The 23,194-nt window shown below is 39.7% G+C and overlaps 1 protein-coding gene across 3 annotated transcripts in view; it reads right to left on the bottom strand.

Moving 5' to 3' along the window:
• Nucleotides 1-13,445, bottom strand: part of LOC137047450 (glutamate receptor ionotropic, kainate 5) — a 134,919-nt gene extending 121,474 nt beyond the window's left edge. For 2 of the 3 annotated variants that reach the window (XM_067425093.1, XM_067425095.1), the window contains exons 1-3: nt 13,198-13,445; nt 12,854-12,897; nt 8,709-10,279 (exon numbers count right to left, since the gene is read on the bottom strand). The gene's annotated coding sequence lies outside the window, so the exon portion shown is untranslated. The remainder of the gene's footprint in view (nt 1-8,708; nt 10,280-12,853; nt 12,898-13,197) is intronic. The other variant, XM_067425094.1, reaches the window with a different exon arrangement.
• Nucleotides 13,446-23,194: the final 9,749 nt, after the last annotated feature.

The following is a 23,194-nucleotide window of genomic DNA, read 5'->3' as shown; positions in this document are numbered from 1 at the left end:
TTTATTAATGGGGGATACTCTTTAAATAATGCAAAATAATGTTTTGTTCATTACATGACAAATCATTTATATGATAATATTAGAGTTTTGTAATGTGCTGAAAAGTGTAAATAGTACTTTTAAGCATTTGACTAACTGTAACCATGCTATTCTAGGATTCTCCAGCCTTTGACAGCGTACTATGGTTTGTTCTGTTAGACACGGGCATAATGTGTACGTTGGCTGCACCGGGCGCGTCGACACATGCAACCACACAGGCCGACACAGACATATTTTGCAAAATGAAGCAATGGGAAAGAAGAAGCCTATGTGTGGGACTATTTAGACAGAAAGGGTGACGAAGTTACGTGCAAAATAAACTATGCGGTATTACAATACAGCAGTAGTACAAGCTCCTGACTGGTGGAGGAAAGCTAATGAAAGGCACTTCCCAAGGCTGACCGCTCTAGCGAGGGGTCTCAGTATTCCCCAGGCGTCAGTGCCATCTGAAGCCTTTAAAGGGGTCATATAATGCCATTTTTGTACAAGTAATTAATTCTTTAGTGTCTAAATTAAAACTTTGTAATATACTTTAATTAAAATTTCACATCAGTATTGTAAGAACACTAATTTTACCCGTTTTCACCAAGCCATTTCAGGGAAAACTGCTTTAAATGATGATGAGCTTTGGTCACCCCGCCCCTCTGTTCTGTGGGGCGCTTTGACACACACACACACACACACACACACACACACACACACACACACAATTCTGCTCCAGCGCCTCTACTTATACAAGGGCGGACTATGACGACAATAGCTTGAGCTTGCACAGAGCAGGTCTGAGTTGAAACGCTGCTTGTCAATCAACAATCGTGGGAGGGGCGTCCAACCGTGTGACGTCACGCGGTCGAACGGCTCGATTTGAGACAGGTGAAAACATACAAGGAGATTTTTAAAAAACCACTGGATGGATTTTTATCATTATAGGATGGTTGGGTACAGGCACTGCGAACATACATTTCCAAGCAGCTTGTAAAAGTGCATGTACCATTATATGACCCCTTTAATGCTTTTCGTAGTGGTTTTGGTCACGTTTACTAAAGTAAACATTGTCACGTATGTTCTTTCTTAGCCGCAGTTGGTTTATAGAACAATTAATCAGTTGCCCTCTGTAATTTAAAAGAACAGCACAACTGCGAGCACGTCAAGTATTAACACTTCCCCCACAGACTAGGTACGCGCGGAGTCAGCGGATCCGCGGAGCCTCGTGCTGCGGAGACAGACGAAAGTAAACAAGGTTTTCTTCCGTGGGTTTAACTGTCAACAGGCTGTGCTCCAGACTAACCCACATCACTTAGACATGTTACTTTTTAATAATTAAAAATCAGTCAAGGTGTGGATTGAGGTAGGCCTGCTATTTTTATTTGACAGAGAAAAAAACTATTCCTATTGTTCAAATCTTCAAATGGATTCAGTGTATTTTTTTGTCATCTCAATTTGGTAATTATTTTAGTGAAAATATCTAGTATAGGCCTGTTTATTTTATTCTTTTTATTTAAATGATTTTATTGTTTTTCTCTCTCAGAAACGCTGCAGTTGCATGAAAATGTGATGTTGTTCTGTATGTTCTGCTGTTTATTTTGCTACGCAGTAAAATAAACACGTGAAAAAAATATTTTTAATGGGTTACAGACATTCGTAAATTCTTTATTTATTTAATGCCAATTCAATATTATAATCTTATCAGTTAACGGGTAAAAATTGATTAATGAGCATCGTTTGTCGGTCGGGAAAATTAACCAAAATGAGCATCCCTAATCTCAATATGTCTGCAAATCCAGTGTCGATCTGTGACTTGTTTATGATTATCTAGCCATCTTTGCCATTATCTTGCCTGTTTATTGCTCGCAGGCGTACACATTTATCTGTAGAAGGCGGCGTTTCCCCCTTCTATTACATCATTGATTTGAGAGCTCTCGTTTTCTGGGCATGGTGTCTAAAAGCTTTTCTTTGACTAACAAGGAAGTTTTCAGCTCCAAAAACTTTTAAATATCAAAGGCTCAAGGTAAAGTTGATTTCTCAACTCATCACCCCTTTTAAGCCTTTTATAAGCTGTTCATTCATGGCACAATATTTCTCCTGGTTTCCACATCAGCACTGTTTGATCTGATATCTATGGTTTATAACAGAGAACACTGCACTGAATCTGAATGTTTCTCAACAGATCTCACAGCGATGTTATTATTTCTGTGGTGAATTCAATGGATTTCTGCACTGAATCTCCCAGCACTGTGTAGTAACGATGTTGCGTGATTGAGATCGGGCCACGACTCGTGAGTAGCTTACGGCGCTGCGCTGTCTATTATTGATGTATATACACACACACAGTGGGGCAAAAAAGTATTTAGTCAGCCACCAATTGTGCAAGTTCTCCCACTTAAAAAGATGAGAGAGGCCTGTAATTTTCATCATAGGTACACTGCAGCTGTGAGAGACAGAATTAGAAAAAAAAATATCCAGAAAATCAAGTCTAATTTTTAAAGAATTTATTTGCAAATTATGAATGAAAATAAGTATTTGGTCAATAACACACCCTTTGTTGGCAATGACACATGGCAAAGGTTTTCTGTAAGTCGCCATAAGGTGAAAATTACAGGCTTCTTTCATCTTTTTAAATGGGAGAACATGGTGGCTGACTTAAAAAAATATATGCAACAATACAGTTAGTCCACGGTTCAATACATACTTCGGTTTTTAAAGGGGGGGGGGTGAAATGCTGTTTCATGCATACTGAGCTTTTTACACTGTTAAAGATTTGGATTCCCATCCTAAACATGGACAAAGTTTCAAAAAATAAGTTGGACGCTTGATGGAGTATTTCTGTGTCAAAAATTATACGTAAATTTAAATTATAGTATTTCCGGTTTCTCACAAGTTTCGGAGAGTTTTTTCGAGTATGGGTCCGCTTGACGTCAGTCAAGGTTTCCATGACATTAATATATATATATATTAGGGATGCCACAATACTATATATAATATTGAACTGCTCGGTACGGCATTATATTATATTATATATATATAACACACACACATATATAGAGCATTCACTCTCTGATGTGTGATCACCTCAAAACAGCTGGATTAGACTTCCAAATTAAACTTGAACTCTAAGCCAACGGCTATAAGCGGCTAGATTGAGAGGTTTAGTACCAGTAAAAAATGTATGAATTAATTGTATGTACTACAAAACACACCAAAGAAAATTTGTTAAAGAAAATAAGTAGAGTTGTACTTGAGTACAAATTTTAGAGGACTTGACCATGGAATCAGATGCATTTTTAATCGGATATGGCTCGGACTCTTTGTTGATGGAATCGTCTGGCTCGATCGGGTCAGTACTGCATTGTTACGAAAGTCTTCATTAATCATTTGCAATTGTTAAGTCTTGCCAGTCTATACAATCAATTCAGTATTTGAAAGCTGTCTAAGACGAGTTTCTGTGCGCGCACACTCACAGCGTGCTCACAGAAAGCATATCTGTGTATGCTGAATTACGTTCTCTTTCTCATCTTATTGTGCTTCTACACATTCAAATACATGCAAAATTGTTATTACAAATATTTTAATACCAAATTCATGTGTGATGATATTAAGCATGGCAGGGGGGAGGGGAGGGGGGATTATGGTATTGGAGATGTGTATATATATCTTAGAAGTCAGGAGTTAATCACATTGAGCATCTACAGTGGCGAAAGCACCTGTAACCCTGGTAGACAGAAATATCTATTCTAACACTTTGACCTGAATTTGCTTCAGATCATTTTAAGCTGCTAAAATCCTGGAAAGCTTTCAGTCCAGTGATAAGAACATTTATTCAAACAATCAGTCCATAACTTCGCTAGTGTAAAAAAAAAACAGATTACTCAGAGAGTTTCTACTCAGAGAAACTGATTACAGAAAAGATGACAGAGTATAATGCAATGTGAATACTCGCATTGCATTTCCGTTAATTATTCTTTCCAGTGTATTGCACTCTAAAACACAAGCTCTTTTGTATTTTATGATTGTTTCTCAAGAGTGGAATTGCACTGTGTGAAACTGAATGAACATGAAACATCAAAACATTTCACTGCTGCATGTCCACGCAAAAATAAAAGTTTTTATGGGTGAGGATTGCAATCATGGTAAAGACAATTGTGTAGGAGATGTTGTGTAGCCTACACTAACAGCATATGTGCACTCTCGATGCACTGATCGCACATTGTATTTATGCACAGACAGGTTTCAGTACTTTCACGTTGTGTCCACACACATTCCGGATAATGTTTTGTTTGTCATGTATTTTGCTGTGTTTAGTAATTATGAATGGATCTCTGTAGGTATATTCAGTAAGGTCAAGGTTGTTGGTTTAGGGCAGGGGTGCCCAATCCAGTTCCTGAAGATTTACCTTCCTGTAAAGTTCAGCTACAACCCTGATCAAACAATACTATACCAGCTAATTAAGATCCCCAGGAGCACTTAATAATTACAGACAGGTGTTGGATCTGAACTTTGCAGGTAGGTAGATATCCAGGAACAGGATTGGGCACCCATGTTTTTTTGCCATCTTCATGTGGTCATGTTCAATATTGCAACTTGTCTAAAATGTAATCAAGCTTTGCTGTTGCACTGTACATACACTCACCTAAAGGATTATTAGGAACACCTGTTCAATTTCTCATTAATGCAATTATCTAATCAGCCAATCACATGGCAGTTGCTTCAATGTATTTAGGGGTCTGGTCCTGGTCAAGACAATCTCCTGAACTCCAAACTGAATGTCAGAATGGGAAAGAAAGGTGATTTAAGCAATTTCGAGAGTGGCATGGTTGTTGGTGCCAGACGAGCCGGACTGACTTTCACAATTTGCTCAGTTACTGGGATTTTCATGCACAAACATTTCTAGGGTTTACAAGCAATGGTGTGGAAAAGGGAAAAACATCCAGCATGCGGCAGTCCTGTGGGCAAAAATGCCTTGTTGATGCTAAAGGTCAGAGGAGAATGGGCCGACTGAGTCAAGCTGAAAGAAGAGCAACTTTGACTGAAATAACCACTCGTTACAACCGAGCTATGCAGCAAAGCATTTGTGAAGCCACAACACACACAACCTTGTGACGGATGGGCAACAACAACAGAAGACCCCACCGGGTACCACTCATCTCCACTACAAATAGGAAAAAGAGGCTACAATTTGCACAAGCTCAGCAGAATAGGACAGTTGAAGACTGGAAAAATGTGGCCTGGTCTGATGAGTCTCGATTTCTGTTGAGACATTCAGATGGTACATCATAATGAATAAGTAAAAGGCTATTTTCTACACTGGTTTTGAGACTCTCTTGAACGCTCTGTTTTGATGGGCGTGCCAAACTGTAGATTTGGAAGTAAACGCCAGCTGCTAGGATGGGTTAAGATTTGCATATTAAGTTCATAAATATAAGATTCAGCTCCCCTGTCAGTTCACGTGAGGAATTGTTTTGAAAGTGGCAACCGGAAAAATTATCTGACAGGGCATCTTAAAACATATTTATCAAACAAACACAATGATTTATCTCTTATTCACCCACGGTTCACTGGAAAGTAATATTTTTTATTACTTGGCCCACCCAATCCGTGGATATAAGTGCGAACCACACACGTGTGCACCCTTCAAATATCAAGTCGAGAGTAAACAACGTAGATCAGGAAAGGAATTTTATTTGACTATTTAAGATTTACCGGCCTGCTGACATGCTAACGTTTTGGTAGCCTGTCTGGGCAACGAACCAACAAATAAAGGATTCTCCAGCCTGTGACCGTGCAAAGGTATGTTTGATCCGAACAGCTCCATGAGTCTGTGGGCAGGGCTACTGAATTAGGCATGCTTACTATTTTGTTGAGGTGGTGTTTTGCCAGACGATGTAGTTAAGGTGAGGCACATTCTGAAATTGATAATTTGCTGGGCCTGGTGTCAATAAAATCTTTTCTTTGACTAAAAAGGCAGTTTTCAGCTCTGAAACGTACAGGATATTCTTATATTACCATGACATTTTAATTATCAAAAGCTCAAGGGAAAGTTGATTTCTCAATTCATGACCCCTTTAATTAATTCTATGGACATACATTATTTAGTTATTAGTTGTCCTTTTAGAGTCTCCAATTGTCCTTTTTTGGGAAGACACCTAAATATACTTTGAAAAAAGCTTGCAGAAAATAGAGATTTGTAAGAATCACCCTTCATTCTCATAGTTTTCTTTGCTGGATATAACAAATATGACTAAATGAATGTGTTAAACAAGATAGCACAAAAAGAGTGTGATTCATCACTATAAAAATGGATGTTATGAACCAGTTTTTTCTACTTATGATTACTTGATTTATGACTAATACATTACTTGAAATGTCACAAGAAAAGGTACTTATTTAAACTTCTGTGGCTTTAAATTGTTGTTTGATGATGTAATTTGTATAAAACAACTAATAAATCACAGGTGACTGGTAATGTCATGGAAACAAATTTTTCTAACATGGAAACCCTTATATATAAATACCAGCAAATGTTTAAGATAATTAGCATATGTGAACAAACAAAATGCATTCAACATCATTGTTATTCTTTCTTATTTTAAGTCTTTCACTGTATCTTTCAACCAACCATGTACCAAAATGCATTGCTTCTAAAGTCCAATTAGATATCATGGAATTAGTAAGGGATAATCCACGGCTCGCCATGCATTAAAGGATTTTAATGCATGACGTAGAGGCAAAGAACCGGCCAACGCGAATATGCCAATACGCGCATAGTCGTAGATATGTATATGTATAGCCTACATATCTGTGCATAGTGACATGTGCCATTGGCTTCTGTCACATCATGTCACTCACTTAATGTTAATACCATAGATATGTAACGTTATACGTATAAATATCTATAGTTGATACTGCCACTGTCACGCTGGTTGCAAGCGTAACTGTGTTACTATGGTTACCAATGTTTAGTGGCGGATTAATTTAGAACTTTAATCAAACTGACTAGAACTACCTGTGCATTAAACGGTTTTACCGCACACCTTCCAGCCAATCAGAATCAAGTATTTAAACAGACCATGGTATAAAAGTTATAGTACACAGGCAGAACAGCAGAGATTCCAAATCTGTCTGAGCAGATGTTATGATCTATATTGTGATCTATATGTGTTGCAACTTGCAGCATATTTTTGCTTAGTTCCCTGGAAGAATTCTCTAGAATGATTAAGCAAAATATGAACCTGCCATTCGCAAGCAATATAACCTGGACCTGCTATGATCAAGAGTGCAACAGATGTTGACCGGTATGGCAGCAGCTGACCTGTGCAGTGCCAGGACTACAGATAGGAACACATGGCATTTTGGGAAAGGGCCCAATCTGACTGAGACTAGCAATACCTTTAGCAACCACACACTTTCAACAGGAGGCAGCCAACAGGTGTCATTCCTCAGAAAGCATATGAGAATAAAGACATTTACAAAACTGCCCTTTTAAAAGATTAAATACAATGTTTTTGGCAAAGGAATCACTCAAGCCCTGGCCTAAAACACCTCCACTATTGTTTCCTTTTCAACACAGTTTTTAAATTCTATTGTCATCCGAGATGTATATCCTCTTTCAACGGTTGCCTACCACACAAAACCCCCATTTTTGACCAGATTGCTCTCCTGTCAGCATCATTTTTCATCTCCCCAAAGCTTATTACCAACCAGACAACAAGTCACGGTCAGCCCACAGTAAACCACAAAACCTTCTAGTCATTCTCAAGCCCAGTTAACAGCTTTGAAACAATTAACTGGACAGGATGCTCCAACCTAATGTTTCACAAGCACTTTTTTGTATCCCATTCCATGCAATTAACTGTAAATAAAAGTGTATTTTTTCCCTTCCATTTCCCCCCGAGCAGAATATCAATATAGCTTTTCAATTATTGGCCGGCCCCAAGTGAGGTCCAGACACTGATTGAGCAAGTGATGGAAAAAAGGCTGAGAGAAGAGACTGAGACCACAGCTGTTCAATCTGGGGGGCAAAGCAGGAAAAAAACACAATCATATCTCACCGCAACAGTATTGTCAGTCACATTTATTACGAATGAATAGCTATCGTCACAGCTTACTTCATGAACCTCTCCATTGTGCAAAAACTTCATGCCAAAGACACATGCATTAGTGCAGTTTTGACTGGCAGGGAATAAATATGCCACTCTACTCTGCTTGTTTTTTTAAGAGACAACACAAAATGATTTTTATCTTCCATTGAGCGCGTCTACATCAATTTGCATTCATTAGCGCACAACCTCCGGAAACTAATCATGGTCTCGTGTCACCCTATAGCCTACAAGGTACATGCACAAAAAAACATTACGCTTGTGACACCTGCTACATGCGAGCCTCCACAAACACAACGTATCTGCAGCAGAACATATATTTGTCCATTATGGAAAACAAGCAATGCACTATGCCCAGCACTGAAGCCTGTGCCATTAACCTTGACTCATTTTTACGTTAGCGTAGCGTACACATTCAAGTCAAACACCCACCCAGACATACACACATAAACAGATGATAGATAAGCACAGCTACACAGGGGATTGAACACCATATGGAGCCAAAGTCAAATACACACACGCACACATGACTGCACACACTCGCACAGACAGGAGGAGAGAGCGCAATCTACTCACAGAATGAAGCAGACGACACCGGGAGCTAATATCAAAGGATTGGCACGGATACAAGCTGGCTGCGTCCCGTCGGGAATGCTGACAGATTCCGGGGAAAAAAAGGAAGGAATATCCGAGGACACCTCTGAAACTGGACGGGAAAGAGGGGTGGGGGTGGTGTTGGAGAGGGAAAGCAGATCTCACGCTTTTTTAAGATCGGAGGTTAGGCTTCAGAAGATTTCCGTCTCTTGTTCTTGTTGTCTGGCTCTCCTTGTGAAATATTTTGCCAAACACTATCAGGTTCCTGATTCTGACTTGAGATACAACAGCATTTTGTCTGGGGTAAACCGGAGTACAGACAAAAAATCAGTCGGGAACGCAAATCAAAAAAATTCCAGCGGAGATGAAATAACTCAATTCCCTCCTTTGCTCTCCCAGAGGCATGGAGAGGGGGATGAAAACGGAGATGGAGTGACAAGATAAATACCCAAAACTGCAAAAATGAGAAAGCAACTGAACATTCTGCTTCAGCTAGGGAAAAATAGCTTCTCCCTCCTTTTCTCCCCACCCTTTCTCAGTCACACCAATCTATTACAATCTCCCTTACAGTCTTAAGGGTCATCTGAAGAGAACAAAAAAAAATCTAATTTTCAAGATGAAAAGACGACGAAAATGGAAAAAGCAGCTTAACTTATCAAAAGGTAGGAGTTAATGACGATCTGTGGCATCTGGCCCCCTCCCTCCCCTTTTCGCTTTCTTTGGTCTCGTTCTCCTACTGTCTTTCAATTTACCTGGATCTGAATAGTGAAATAAAAGCCATGTAATAAAATGTTCTGGGTTTGCCCCAGGCTGCAGGTGAACAGCCTTGTCAATCCAAGGCACACCCTCTGATCGTTTTTTCTTATGGCGTTTCTTTCTTTTCCTAGACCTACACAGTAAAACTGTTGAATGTCAGTCTAAAAGTTGAGATCTGACTGAGGTCTAGCACAAAATAATCCCAAAATTAATGTTTCCCTCTCAGAACTGGACAAACATGAGGGGGGGAAGCAAACACCACAGATGGGTGGAAGGTCGCCGTTAGAGCCGGCCTCCAATCTGATCCTGAGTGGTGTGGTTCTTGAACGTGTCCCCCAGAAAAACCACTTGAACCTCTAGTTCTCCATTTTCAGCTGCCTGCCAGGCAGGAAGTTCAATTATCTCCCGTTGAATGGTATCGCTTAGGATCCTCTCTGTGCGATATGAAATCAAAGGATCTTGGTGTGATTGGATGACACTTATTCCTTTGGCCCCTCAGGGTTCCGTTCCGACTTGAAGTGCTGGATGGTTTTGTAGTAGTAAACGTCAAGTGATTAAAAAAAATCCTAATCAAGGGTTTGTTCTTTCTTTCTGGTCCTACTTCCTCAGCCGACTTTTTAACGCCAGATATCCTCAAGTCTCTGCGCTCCTGTCACTGTGCTTTTTTAGCTGGCAGGAAAGTAGGTGCATTCTGAGAGCGTCTGGGGATGTATGGAAGAAGAACTTGCTGTCAGCAGGCAGGAGCGGTAAGACGCGTCAAGGGTGGAGAAATTGGCCTTTACGGAGCAGGAAACAGCCTGGAGCCGGAGGAACAGACAATTAGTAACATATAATTAAAGTAGAAAAAGACATAATGATGTAATGCCAGGGATGTAGAGTAGGGCGGAATGGTCTTTTTCCATTACTTGCTCATTTTATGAGTGCAATCGCACACCTTTTACTCTATGGTGTCCTTGCTCTGACATTCTCCCTCCCTATACCTTTCCCAAGCCCTTTCCTTCCAGCATTCTCACCTATTTTTCGAGTTCTTCTGTATTTCAACTAACATGTCAACACAATCTTGCCTTTTTATCCAACATATACAAGCTTCAAGCTGTTTTTACTATATAAAAAGTAATTACAGCCAATTGTCCTTCAGGTGAAGTGAGAAGCCAATGCAACTGCTTTGAGCAGAGAACAATCGCTATGATTATATTTTCAGAGTGAAGTGGTGTTATGAGGGACCGTATGTAAAATGTTCTGTGATAAATATTAGTGAAACATTGGCTCCTTGTGCTTGAATGTTATGTAAGCCTGTTAGCCATAGCTGGAATAAAGAGAGAGGGGAAGCTGGTCAAGTGGCTGCCATGTTTCTAAATCTGTCAATCTGCTGTGCTTTTAAACATGAACACTCACAAGCTGATGCTTTTTACATCATGGCATGAAAATCGAGTGCTTAATGCTGTAAACACATTAAGCCATTAAAATACATTATGCTTTGGCTTTCTAGTCAAATTTGAAATGTTTTGACTAATTTAAACAAATATAATTTGGGTGGGTTTGGTATGGTAAAGCCATGATTTTTGGTTTGACTGGCTAATATAAAGTATTTCTATTTTGAAAGAGTTTTTTTTTTCAATCTGGTTTCTGTGTGACTGTTTTCTTATGTAAAGCACATTAGCACGACTATTCAAGTTTGACTCTCTAGGGAAATAAAACATTCCCCTTTCAAATTCATGCCAGAGCATCTGCCCTTGAAAAACATACCATGTCACAGGTAAATAAAGGCACTTTTTAGTATCTGATCATCGTGCATAGAGTCAAACCAATGCGATTTTTTCCTACTCAAAAGCCTATTACACCATTTTTAAAGCTGTCATGTTAAATCAATAAGTCTGAACCCTAGCAGGCATCAAGCTCTGTACATTCGGCACACATATTAACAAAGACTTCAGCAAAAGGCACCGAGATCACATTCTGTACTTTTCTCTGTGTGATCTAATGCTTCCGCGAGCAAGTCAGAGCATCGTGCCAAGAAACCAAGCGAAGGTGAGAGGTTGGAAACGAGATTCGTTTTTCTCTTGCACTTCTCACATTTGGTACTGTGAAACATAATTTGGGCTGCTTCGTCATCCTGTATTTCTGCCCCTCTGTCTGAGATAGCGGCTCTGAAAAGGATTCACAACTCTGAAGATTTCCCTGATAAATCTATGGCTTTGCATCATCTCAGTTACACAGAGGTGGAGACACAAAAACGTATTTCACTCTGATTTCACACAAGTCTATTTCACGGCAATTTATGAATCGCGTCACGCAAGCGATAAGGCAGCTGTTATATCGCCCTTCTCATCATCACTGCTTTATATTTGGGCTATCTTTCATACTTTCACAATTGTTTAAGAAAGGTTGAGCTTATATCTGCATTGTCAAAGGGAGGGAGATCCTCATAGTATTGTAGACTAGTAAGTGACAGGAAATATTATTCTTCAGTGGTTGCCATTTCATTGCTCAGGAGTTTTAACGGCGATCTCAGATAACTTTGAGTGGGATGTACAGAGAATATACCGCTATTTAATTAATGTGGATAGCATTACTAGAATTTGATACTGAGATCTCTGACTCTTCCAATATGTCATCTCTTGTGAAACTCTAGATAAGACATGAGGATACTTGGGTCTTTTCCTCAGATAGAAAAACTGAGAACCTCTTGAGAAGTCTTTCCATTTGGTGTCTATTTAGTCTCTTCACTGTCTATCGATTGAGATATTAAAGAGATCTCGTGATTTTTCTTTGCTACAAGTGTGTACACCATAAAATAGCTGCTTTATTCAAAATTAGCCTTTTATGTGGTTGCATGCTTCCCCTTCCTCTCAGGTGCTTAAGGTAAATAACCTTCACACACACACACACACAGAGGCAGTGGTAGCATAGCCAGCAAAAGCACAGCATAGTGGGTAAGCTGTCACAATCACCATCAATCTGCACGCTCCCTGCCTCACCCATGAAATACAAGCAGAGTTCACCGGCAGACACATATACGGCCCTGACGATATACGAGTACTGCGTGTGTGTTTGTGAGAAGCATGTGTGAAGGATGTGTTTGACCTGAGCGCATTGGTTTAGGTTGAGCGCTCCTGTGACACAGACAGTTGTTAATGGCTGTTGAGGGATGGGCAGATGGGGACAGAGGGGGGACCATAACACATGAGGGAGAGAATGAAAGACTGAGATAAAGAAAGAGAAGGAGATGATGAAAGGGGATAAAATGGCTGATGGACAACAGAATAGGGGGATTTGAAAAAAAGAGGGGTGAGGAAAATGATTGCGGTCAACTCAGTGCATCATGCAAAAAAGGAGGGATGAAGAACATGAAAAAAGCAAGACACACTCACCCATGGTTCTTTCCCCTCAGTTGAGACGGTGAAAGTCTACTGCGCTGGCAGAGAGAGAAGGACAGAAAAAAATTAAAAAGAATGCCAAAAGGACTGAAATTATGAATGTGTGCAAAAAAGGAGAGAAAACGAAGATCAGACGAAAATATATGTGAAATGAGCTCAAGTATCCGAGTGGCTCTCCGCATCAGTCCCAGTCATATGCATGAATGCAAAATGACTTGCTAATCGGAGTCTTAGAGAATTACACATGCAGCTATAAATCAACATGTCAGCATGCATGCATTCACATACACACACACACACACGAACGCAGCGGCATGAGCAGGCTCCACAGGCGCTACCTCAGAGGACGCTAGGCTCTCCCCTCCTCCTCTTTTCCCCCGTTCTGCCTCTCTCTTTCTCAGCCTCTTCTGCGGTTTTTGTTTATTCACCACAGATCATTTCCCAAGAGAATGCAATGGTGGGTTCTCTTCATTTGATGTGTCCTTGCCATCCTCCCGTTTCACGCCCTCCTGTTCCAGTCCGGCAGAATTGAGCTTCCTGTAATTTCTGGCAGCTGGGCTAATGTGTAAACTGCATTCGTGCCCTCTCGTTCTCTCTCTCTCTCTCTCTCTCTCTCTCTCTCTCTCTCTCTCTCTCTCTCTCTCTCTCTCTCTGTGCCTCTTCAGCACTGCCTCCAATCCAATCAGAAGCACATCTTTCTCTCTCTCCCCGTCTCTCTAACTCATATATTTCAACTCTCACTCCCACAAATACTGTAAAATAAACATCCAAATGTACATTTATCACAGTCACACTGGTCTCCTAGGCTTTGTCCTCAATCAAAACACACACACACTTAATAAAGAGGACAATTCCCACATATAGTACTATACAAGTCTTGCTAAAAATTATGAAACTAGTAACTACTAATTTCAGGAAGCAAGAAAATTTGTTAAACTCCCTTTAAATATTAATAGCACAAAATGAACCGTGATCTATCACTATAACTGACTCTTGTTCCAGGAAAACAACGTCCTTCCTAAAAAGGTCTGGGTGAGGTCAAATGTACATAATATGGCATACGATACGCACAAGACATCACTTCTGCCGCTTGTATCCCATTGAGATATGCCATATACCTCACCCAGCAGAAGTGAAGGTGCGCTCGTGGCTGTTGTACAGTGTTGTATTTGAGGTAAAAAATTATATAAATACATTTAGGTTTCTCACACAAACCAATTGTTTTGTGTCTTAAGACATCAATGTGTCTGTGAGCCGCAGGGTTTAATTTGAAGTTGTTTGTGCATGTTTTTTTTTTACTCATAGACTTACCATTGACATGCATTTTATGACTGGCACACTGCAACGGTTTGGAATTAAAAATCTTCGTGTTCTGCTGAAGAAACAAACACACCTACATCTCGGATGCCCTAGGGGTAAGCAGATAAACATCACATTTTCATTTTTGGATGAACTATCCCATTAAGATAGAAATCTTTTGTAACATCATTATAAATGTCTTTACTTCGCCTTTTGATTCATTTAATCCATCCTAAACTTATTTGTTTAGCATGACATTATTCCAAAATATCAGGATGATGAAAGATATTATCAGATACATATTCTCAATCACTCTTGTTTATTTTTTGTGATAAAGACCATTATCTCCCCATATCATTAACTTCATGTATTTTTAGCCTTAAGCGAGGACCTTTTCAACATTACTTCACACACCACAACAAACTAGACATAATGTCATGCTCTAGGGATTCTGTTTTTAATAAAAAATAAATCACTTATAATAATAATAATAATAATAATACAACAATCTAACATCCACTTACTCACACAACCTTATGCAGCATGAATGGAAGTCAATGGAGCTCAAAGTTTAGCGTTAGCGTGGCTTTACCCAGTAAATCACATCAGTCACACACAGTGCAGCCAGCTTTTCATGGATGTATGCGCAACCTCGTGCACATACATAAATACTAAAACAATAAGCCATGAGACACTGTGTTACAGTGAATTTACCACGGCTGACGAGTATGTCAGTCATGACTATGGTCAGGGCATGTAATTTTAGTGGTTTAGTAGTTTTAAAGCAACATTTATATGGAATTTAATTAACATTCAGTTTGAATGTATATCAGCTATTAAACAAAGCTTTGAATTTGGCTATGTGTGTGTGTGTGCGCGCGTGTGTGTATACAGTTCTGAAAAAAATTAAGAGACCAGTGGTCTTTTAATTTTTTTCAGAGCTGTATATAACACACACACACACACACACACACACACACACAGCAGCTGGAAAGCGGAAAGTATTCACAGCACTTACATTTTTCCCAAAAAAATTGTTACAGCATTATTTAAAAAAAAAAAAAAAAACATTTTTTCCCCTCAATTCTACAAACAATCCCTCATAAATGACATTGTGAAAAATGTGTTTGAAATCCTTGCACATTTATTAAAAAATATAAATCACATCACACAGCCTTTGCCATGACACTCAAAAATGAGTTCAGATGCATCCTGTTCCCACTTATTATCCTTGAGGTTTCTACAACTTGATTGGAGTCCACCTGTGGTAAATTCAGTTGATTGCACATGATTTGGAAAGGCACACACCTGTCTATATAAGGTCCCACACTTAACAGAGAACAAACCAAGTCATGAAGTCCAAGGAATTATCCATAGACCTCCGAGACAGGATTGTATCGAGAGAGATCTGGGGAAGGGTACAGAAAAAAAAAATCACAGTGGCCTCCAAAATCTATAAATGGAAGATGTTTGGAACCACCAGGACTCTTCCTAGAGCTGGTTGCTCAGCCAAACTGAGCGATCAAAGGAGAAGGGCAAGTCTGCCAGCAGTTTGCCAAATGGCACCTAAAGGACTCCTAGATCATTAGAAACAAAATTCTATGGTATGATGAAAGATTGAACTCTTTGGCCTGAATGGCAAGTGTCATGTCTGCATAAAACCAGGGACCGCTCATCACCTGGCCAATACCGTACCTACAGTGAAGCACGGTAGTGGCAGCATCATGCTGTGGGGAAGTCTTTCAGCAGCATGAACTGGGAGACTAGTCAGGATCGAAGAAAAGATGAATTCAGCAATGTACAGAGACATTGCATTGATGAAAACCTGCTCCAGAGCGCTCTGGACCTCAGACTGTGGTGAATGTTCATCTTCCAACAGGACAATGGCCCTAAGCACACAGCCGAGATGATAAAGGATTGGCTAAGGGACAACTCTGTGAATGTCCTTTAGTGGCCCAGCCAGAGCCCAGACTTGAACCCAATTGAGCATCTCTGGAGAGATCTGAAAATGGCTGTCAACCTGATGGGATGGAGCTTGAGAGGTCCTGCAAAGAATGGGAAAAACTTTAATAAAATATGTGTGCCAAGCTTGTAGCATCATACCTAAAAAGACTTGAGGCTGTAATTGGTGCCAAAGGTGCTTCGACAAAGTATTGTGCAAAGGATGTGAATACTTATGTACATGTGTTTTTCAAACAAACTTTTCACATTGTCATTATGGATAATTGTCTGTACAACTGAGGGGGAAAATAATTAATAAAAAAATATTTTTGTAATAAGGCTTTAATATAAAATGTGGTAAAATTGAAGTGCTGCATTTCATTGAACACATTTTTGGAGTCAGTGACCCCTTACGCGGCAGAATATGTTTCAAATGACGTCTCATAATTATAACAGTGATTAAACCCAAAGTTAATCTGGGTGAGAGTAATGAATAATATACTTGTTTTATTGGTGCAAATGGTTCCCATTGTAAATGTAGGCTACTTTTTAATAATAGGGTATAGCTCAGGTCAAAACACGGGTAGCATTGGTGGACAAGTAGCATTTTATTTTTAGATCCAGAAATTATATAAAATACCAGAAAATAAAATGAAATGTTAACAAACTCTAAACACTGAAGTTATAAAAAAATAAACTCTTGGTGGAAAAGTGCCTTGACGTCATCGCGTTATTTTTCTATATAAACCTTGAAGTGTCTAATTCTAAATGCCTATGTTTTGCTTATTTGAATAAGCAAATGCATTTTTTAAATGCATTATATAAAGCACTTTGAATATAAATCTTGACACGTTTCAGATGCTTAAAAAAATGTGACTTACTGTATACAAATTATTTCACAGACTGCACTTTGAAAACCGCTTATTTTGAAAATAGGTTTGAAAACATATAGACTTCTTTATGGTGTTTTTTTGGGGGGTTGGAGCTTGACGGTGTATCACAATATGCCTTCGTTGAGTAGTGTGAACATTTTTCAAAATGTCTTCTTTTGTGCTACACAGAAGAAAACAACAGTAAGGTTTAAAATAACATTACGGAGAGAGAATAAAAAAAATAAAACATTTAACATTAGTTGAGCTGCCCCATTAATATTTTTGCCTCATTTAAAAATAGAAAACTTCTCATATTTGAACATAAGGTAGAGGCTTCAAACTCATCACTGCAGGAGTCTCTTATGTACTGTCTCATTCAATCACATGCATTTACAGAGTTTTCTCTCGCTCTTTCTCAGTTCAGAGTAATGCCCTGTGGGGAATTAGTTATTGTGAGTCCCTTGTCTGTCTCATTTTCACTCTTTTCTGTAAAATAAACATCCATACAATGAAACATACTCTCGACGGCATTCAGAAAAGATACCAAACGCACCAAAAAAAGATGAAAAACAGTCTTTTGATTGGACGACGTACCTGATTTATAATCATTAGCTTGAGCTATCCATTCTGTTGTGGTAGAGTCAACTCTCGCCGTGGGAATGCAGGGACATTGGTCCGGACGGTTGTCAGCAGGAAATGAGATCTCACAGCAGGATCTTATTGATGTAATGCATGGCCATGTTTTCACCTGAGATTAAAGCAGCAGAAAGGAGGGGGGAACCATGGAGCACAGAAGTGCAGAAAAACGAAAATGCCAAAAGGGCCATTGAGATGAAAGGTTAACTGCCTTCACAAACTATTATTGACCCCAGAATATTACATTAGAAAGGTGTGAGTGCCCTTCTGGTGATTTGTACTACCTGTATCAAGTGAGCAAGCATTTTCTTTTGAAAAATCTCTCATATGAACCAGCATTAGACTTACCATTAATCAGGGAGAACAGCAGGCATAGAACATGGAATGAAATACCTTCAAACAATCCGGAGTTAACAACATGGCGCACTACTGATAGCCGAGAGATTAACTTTATATGCATTTATTCAATTGTACATATTTTTAAATATTGAAGACATTTGCATCTGCATGACAAGCAAACTCAGTTCAGCATCACATGGGCTATTTTGTTCAGTGATAAGCTGCATGGGAAACTAAATCCACCAAGGCAGAGTGAAAAGCGGTGATGCATTTTGTTATCGAGATAAAAGTTTACATAGAAAACTACTACTAAGAAAATGAGAAACAATTTCAGATCAATTTGAATAGGGAAAAAAATGTAAGGAAAGGTTTTATAATCACAATCCCAAGGTCCCAAATTTGAGCTAGTAAGGGGGGTACGGGGAAATTTGCTTCCTGGAGATACTTTTTATTTCTCTAATCTACATAAACTATATTGACAAAAGTTTTGGGATGTCTGCCTTTATAGGCACATGAACTTTAATGACATCCCATTCTTAATCCTTAGGGTTTAATATGGAGTCAGGCCACCCTTTGCAGCTTTTACAGCTTCAGCTCTCCTGTGAATGCTTTCCACAAGGTTTAAGAGTGTGTTTGAGAATTTTTGACCATTCTTCTAGAAGAGCATTTGTGAGGTCAGTCACTGATGTTGAACGAGAAGGCCTGGTTCGCAGTCTCTGCTTTAATTCATCTCAAAGGTGTTCTATCAGATTGAGGTCAGGACTCTGTGCAGGCCAGCACAGAGACTAGTTCCTCCATACCAAACTCACTCATCCATGTCTTTATGAACCGACGCTTTGTGCACTGGTGCGCAGTCATGTTGGAACCGGAATGGGCCATCATCTCCTGTTCCTACAAAGTTGGGAGCATGAAATTATCAAAAATGTCTTGATATGTTGAAGCATTGAAAGTTCCTTTCACTGGAACTAAGGGGCCAAGCCCAACCCCTGAAAAACAACCCCACACCATAATCAAACCCCTTCATCCAATTTTACACTTGACACAATGCAGTCAGACTAGTACCATTCTCCTGGCAACAGCCAGACCCAAACTCGTCCATCAGATTGCCTGACAGAGACACATGATTTGTCACTCCAGAGAACAAGTCTTCACTGCTCTGTCGAGTAGTCCAGTAGTGACGTATTCCTTGGATGCAGCTGCTTGGCCATGGAAACCCATTCCATGAAGCTCTCTACGCACTGTTCTTGAGCTAATCTGAAGGCCACACAAAGTTTGGAGGTCTGTAGTTATTGAAAGTTGGTGACTTCCGCCTGCGATGCGCCTCAGTATGTGCAGACCCCGCTCGATTTTACATTGTCTACCACTTCATAGCTGAGCTGCTGTTGTTCCCAATTGTTATAATACCACTAACAGTTGAGCGTAGATTATTTAGTAGTGAGGAAATTTCACAAATGGACTTATTGCATCACTGTACCACGCTTGAATTCACTGAGCCCCTGAGTGACCCATTAAATACCTCAAAAAACATGTCAATGGGCAGTGAATTATTTGTCAATATATGCTCTCTCCTCATCTTCATCACTCTTTCTTTTTCTCTGAGTCTCCTAATCTTGCCCTGTCTCTTCCTCATCTAAAGCTAAGATTTGACAGTGTCAGTGAAGAAAACAATGACAATAAACAGTAATATTTTGTAAAATAGATATGTAACCTATGAGCTAGATATACAAAACAGGGAAAATTATTGTGAGCGCAATTCCAAAAAGTTCAGCACATAATCTACTGACAATACGCAAATATGAAATGTTATGTTAAAAGGTTAGTTCACCCAAAAGTGAAATTTGTTATTAATGACTCACCCTAATGTTGTTCCACACACGTAAGACCTCCGTTCATCTTCAGACACAGTTTAAAGGGGGGGTGAAACACTGAGTACCTATAGAGTAGTATTGCATCCTTCATATCTCCGAAAAGTCTTTAGTTTTATTATATTTATAAAAGAAATAGAGGCTGTACCGGAATTTATCTTTCCAGAAAAAACCGAGCGCCTGGAGGCGTATTGTATGGGCGGAGCTAAAGAATGACGAGTGCACACAAAGCGGTGATGTCCGCAAGCGTGGAGAAGAAAACGCTACCCAGACTCAACTAATACAGATATGATCCAGAATCAGATCCGGAGGCTGAAATAAATTGAACAGGAGAAACAGCTACAGCAGGACGTCCGTCTCTGTGGTATGTACTGTATTTAGTGGCCTGTCAACATTTGTGTGTGTTTTCTCACAGTTTATGAGGACATGATTCGGTTTATGGACTATTGTATGCGACTAAACCTTAGCAGTAGCAAGCAAAACGGTTTTGCACGTCAGACTAGTGTAACGTTATACATAGAACAACAATGGAGTAACCGTTAGCGCATTTGAATGACGAAGCACTCTTTGTGAGTATGCTAGGTTTATGTTTGGGTGGTTTTACAATAAACAAACTGACACCTATATTGGTCAGCTAAACAAATGTATTTAAACACACACCATAGATCACATGCTCCATTGATAAATTAACTAACGTTATACACGATCGTGTTGTTTACTGATGTTTACTTACGTGACGATAGCCAACAGCACAGACATTTGAAGCAGTTTTACTCACCGCCTGTTTCCAAAGCAGGACCGAACCTTTATCGTCACCGCTCCATCAAAAACACACTTCTTCGGTAACTGTTGATTTCGTGAAGCCCTGACAGCAGTGACCGTGGAGATCCACTTTTGTGACGCGACTGAAGCGATGTTGTGAAGCTTCCCATCATTTCTGCGTTCAAATCGGTTCAAATGCAGTGCTGCCTTCCCGGAATGCTGTGCGGGCGCGTTAAAGTCGTTTGAAGTCACCCATAGGAATAAAGTGGAGCGCGGCGTGACAAGTGTTCACGGACGAAATGGACTGCATTTATATAGCGCTTTTATCCAAAGCGCTTTACATTTTTGCCTCACATTCACCCATTCATACACCGACGGCGATGTCAGCCATGTAAGGCGCCATCAGCTCGTCGGGAGCAGCTGGGGTTAGGTGTCTTGCTCATGGACACTTCGACACTTGGTCAGGTGGAACCGGGGATTGAACCACCAACCTTCTGGTTTGTAGACAACCTACATGAACCACTGAGCCACTGCCGCCCCACGAGTGGATCTGCAGCTGAGAGCAGTGTTTATGGGCGCCGTGCGTTTGCTCTCTCGCCTCTAGTCACTCGTGTGTGCACCCCTCCGGGAGAAGAGCCCATACGGCCCATACAAGGACCTTCCGCTCTGTTGACGTCAAGCGGTCCCATACTCGGAAAAACTCTCCGAAATTTGTGAGAAACCGGAAGGAGTATTTTTGACACAGAAATACTCCATCAAACGTCCAACATTAGTTTTTGAAACTTTGTCCATGTTTAGGATGGGAATCCAAGTCTTTAACAGTGTAAAAAGCTCAGTATGCATGAAACAGCATCCGTCCTTACATTTGTTAGCTCTGATTTTAGAAGCATTTAAATGGATATTAATTTAATTGAAGTAGGATTTATGATTCTCCAAATAAATGCAATTTCATTCACATGACTAAAAAACAAGACCATAAACTTAGTAAGGATTTTAAAATTCATGGACACGCACAACTGCCTGTTGCATGAACACCTCAGTCTCTTAAGTGCAGATCAGGGAAATGCAGGAATCAGAATCAAGTATTAAGTCTTTTATAAGGTCATGTGCTGACAGTAAGCTTTGCATAAATATCATATAGGCTTATGCACATCTAGGGGCCTGATAGTTATACAAAGAAAAGGAAAGATGAAACAAGGAGACTAATCAAACTACCGAAAGCCCCTTAAAACAACAGGCCAATACTGTCATACACACTGAGATATGAATGTAATGCCCTCAAACCAGCCTCTGATAGACTGCTTGATTGGTGCTGTCATTTTCATTCATTTTAATATCACAACAAAAACAACAATAAAGTAAATAAATGTGGACAGTGAGGTCGGCCATCATCAGCTGCGTTTGTTAACACATAAAAGCAAGATTGGCTGCACATTACCATCAAAGAAGTAATAGTAAATAAAATGTCATTTAGCAAACACTTACAGAAAGAGCCTTGATTTAGGTTTGTTTTTATTTTAAAAGTTGTTTTTAAAAAAAACTTAGTGGCTCTTAAATGCCCAAGATGATCTAGTAACATCATCTGATGATTTCTTTTTAACTCTTTCCTCGCCAGCATTTTTAAGTTGCCAGTATTTTTGATCATTTTCGCAATAAGTTAATGGCCCCAGAATATTTTGTTGTATGTATCTGAACATATACAGTGCCTTGCAAAAGTATTCGGCCCCCTTGAACTTTGCAAACTTTTGCCACATTTCAGGCTTCAAACATAAAGATATAAAACTGTTATTTTTTGTGAAGAATCAACAACAAGTGAGACACGATCATGAAGTGGAATGAAATTTATTGGATATTTCAAACTTTTTTAACAAATCAAAAACTGAAAAATTGGCCGTGCAAAATTATTCGGCCCCTTTACTGTCAGTGCAGCAAACTCTCTCCAGAAGTTCAGTGAGGATCTCTGAATGATCCAATGTTGACCTAAAGGACTAATGATGATAAATAGAATCCACCTGTGTGTAATCAAGTCTCCATATAAATGCACCTCCACTGTGATAGTCTCAGAGGTCTGTTTAAAGCGCAGAGAGCATCATGAAGAACAAGGAACACACCAGGCAGGTCCGAGATACTGTTGTGGAGAAGTTTAAAGCCAGATTTGGATACAAAAAGATTTCACAAGCTTTAAACATCCCAAGGAGCACTGTGCAAGCGATAATATTGAAATGGAAGGAGTATCAGACCACTGCAAATCTACCAAGACCTGGCCGTCCCTCTAAACTTTCAGCTCATACAAGGAGAAGACTGATCAGAGATGCAGCCTAGAGGCCCATGATCACTCTGGATGAACTGCAGAGATCTACAGCTGAGGTGGGAGACTCTGTCCATAGGACAACAATCAGTCGTATACTGCACAATTCTGGCCTTTATGGAAGAGTGGCAAGAAGAAAGCCATTGCTTAAATATATCCATAAAAAATGTTGTTTAAAGTTTGCCACAAGCCACCTGGGAGACACACCAAACATGTGGAAGAAGGTGCTCTGGTCAGATGAAACCAAAATTGAACTTTTTGGCAACAATGCAAAACGTTATGTTTGGCGTAAAAGCAACACAGCTCATCACCC

The sequence above is a fragment of the Pseudorasbora parva genome, chromosome 19, assembly GCF_024679245.1.
Source record: "Pseudorasbora parva isolate DD20220531a chromosome 19, ASM2467924v1, whole genome shotgun sequence".
NCBI lineage: Eukaryota > Metazoa > Chordata > Actinopteri > Cypriniformes > Gobionidae > Pseudorasbora > Pseudorasbora parva.
The sequence above is the reverse complement of the archived record's forward strand: the minus strand, read 5'-3'. Positions and strand labels throughout refer to the sequence as shown.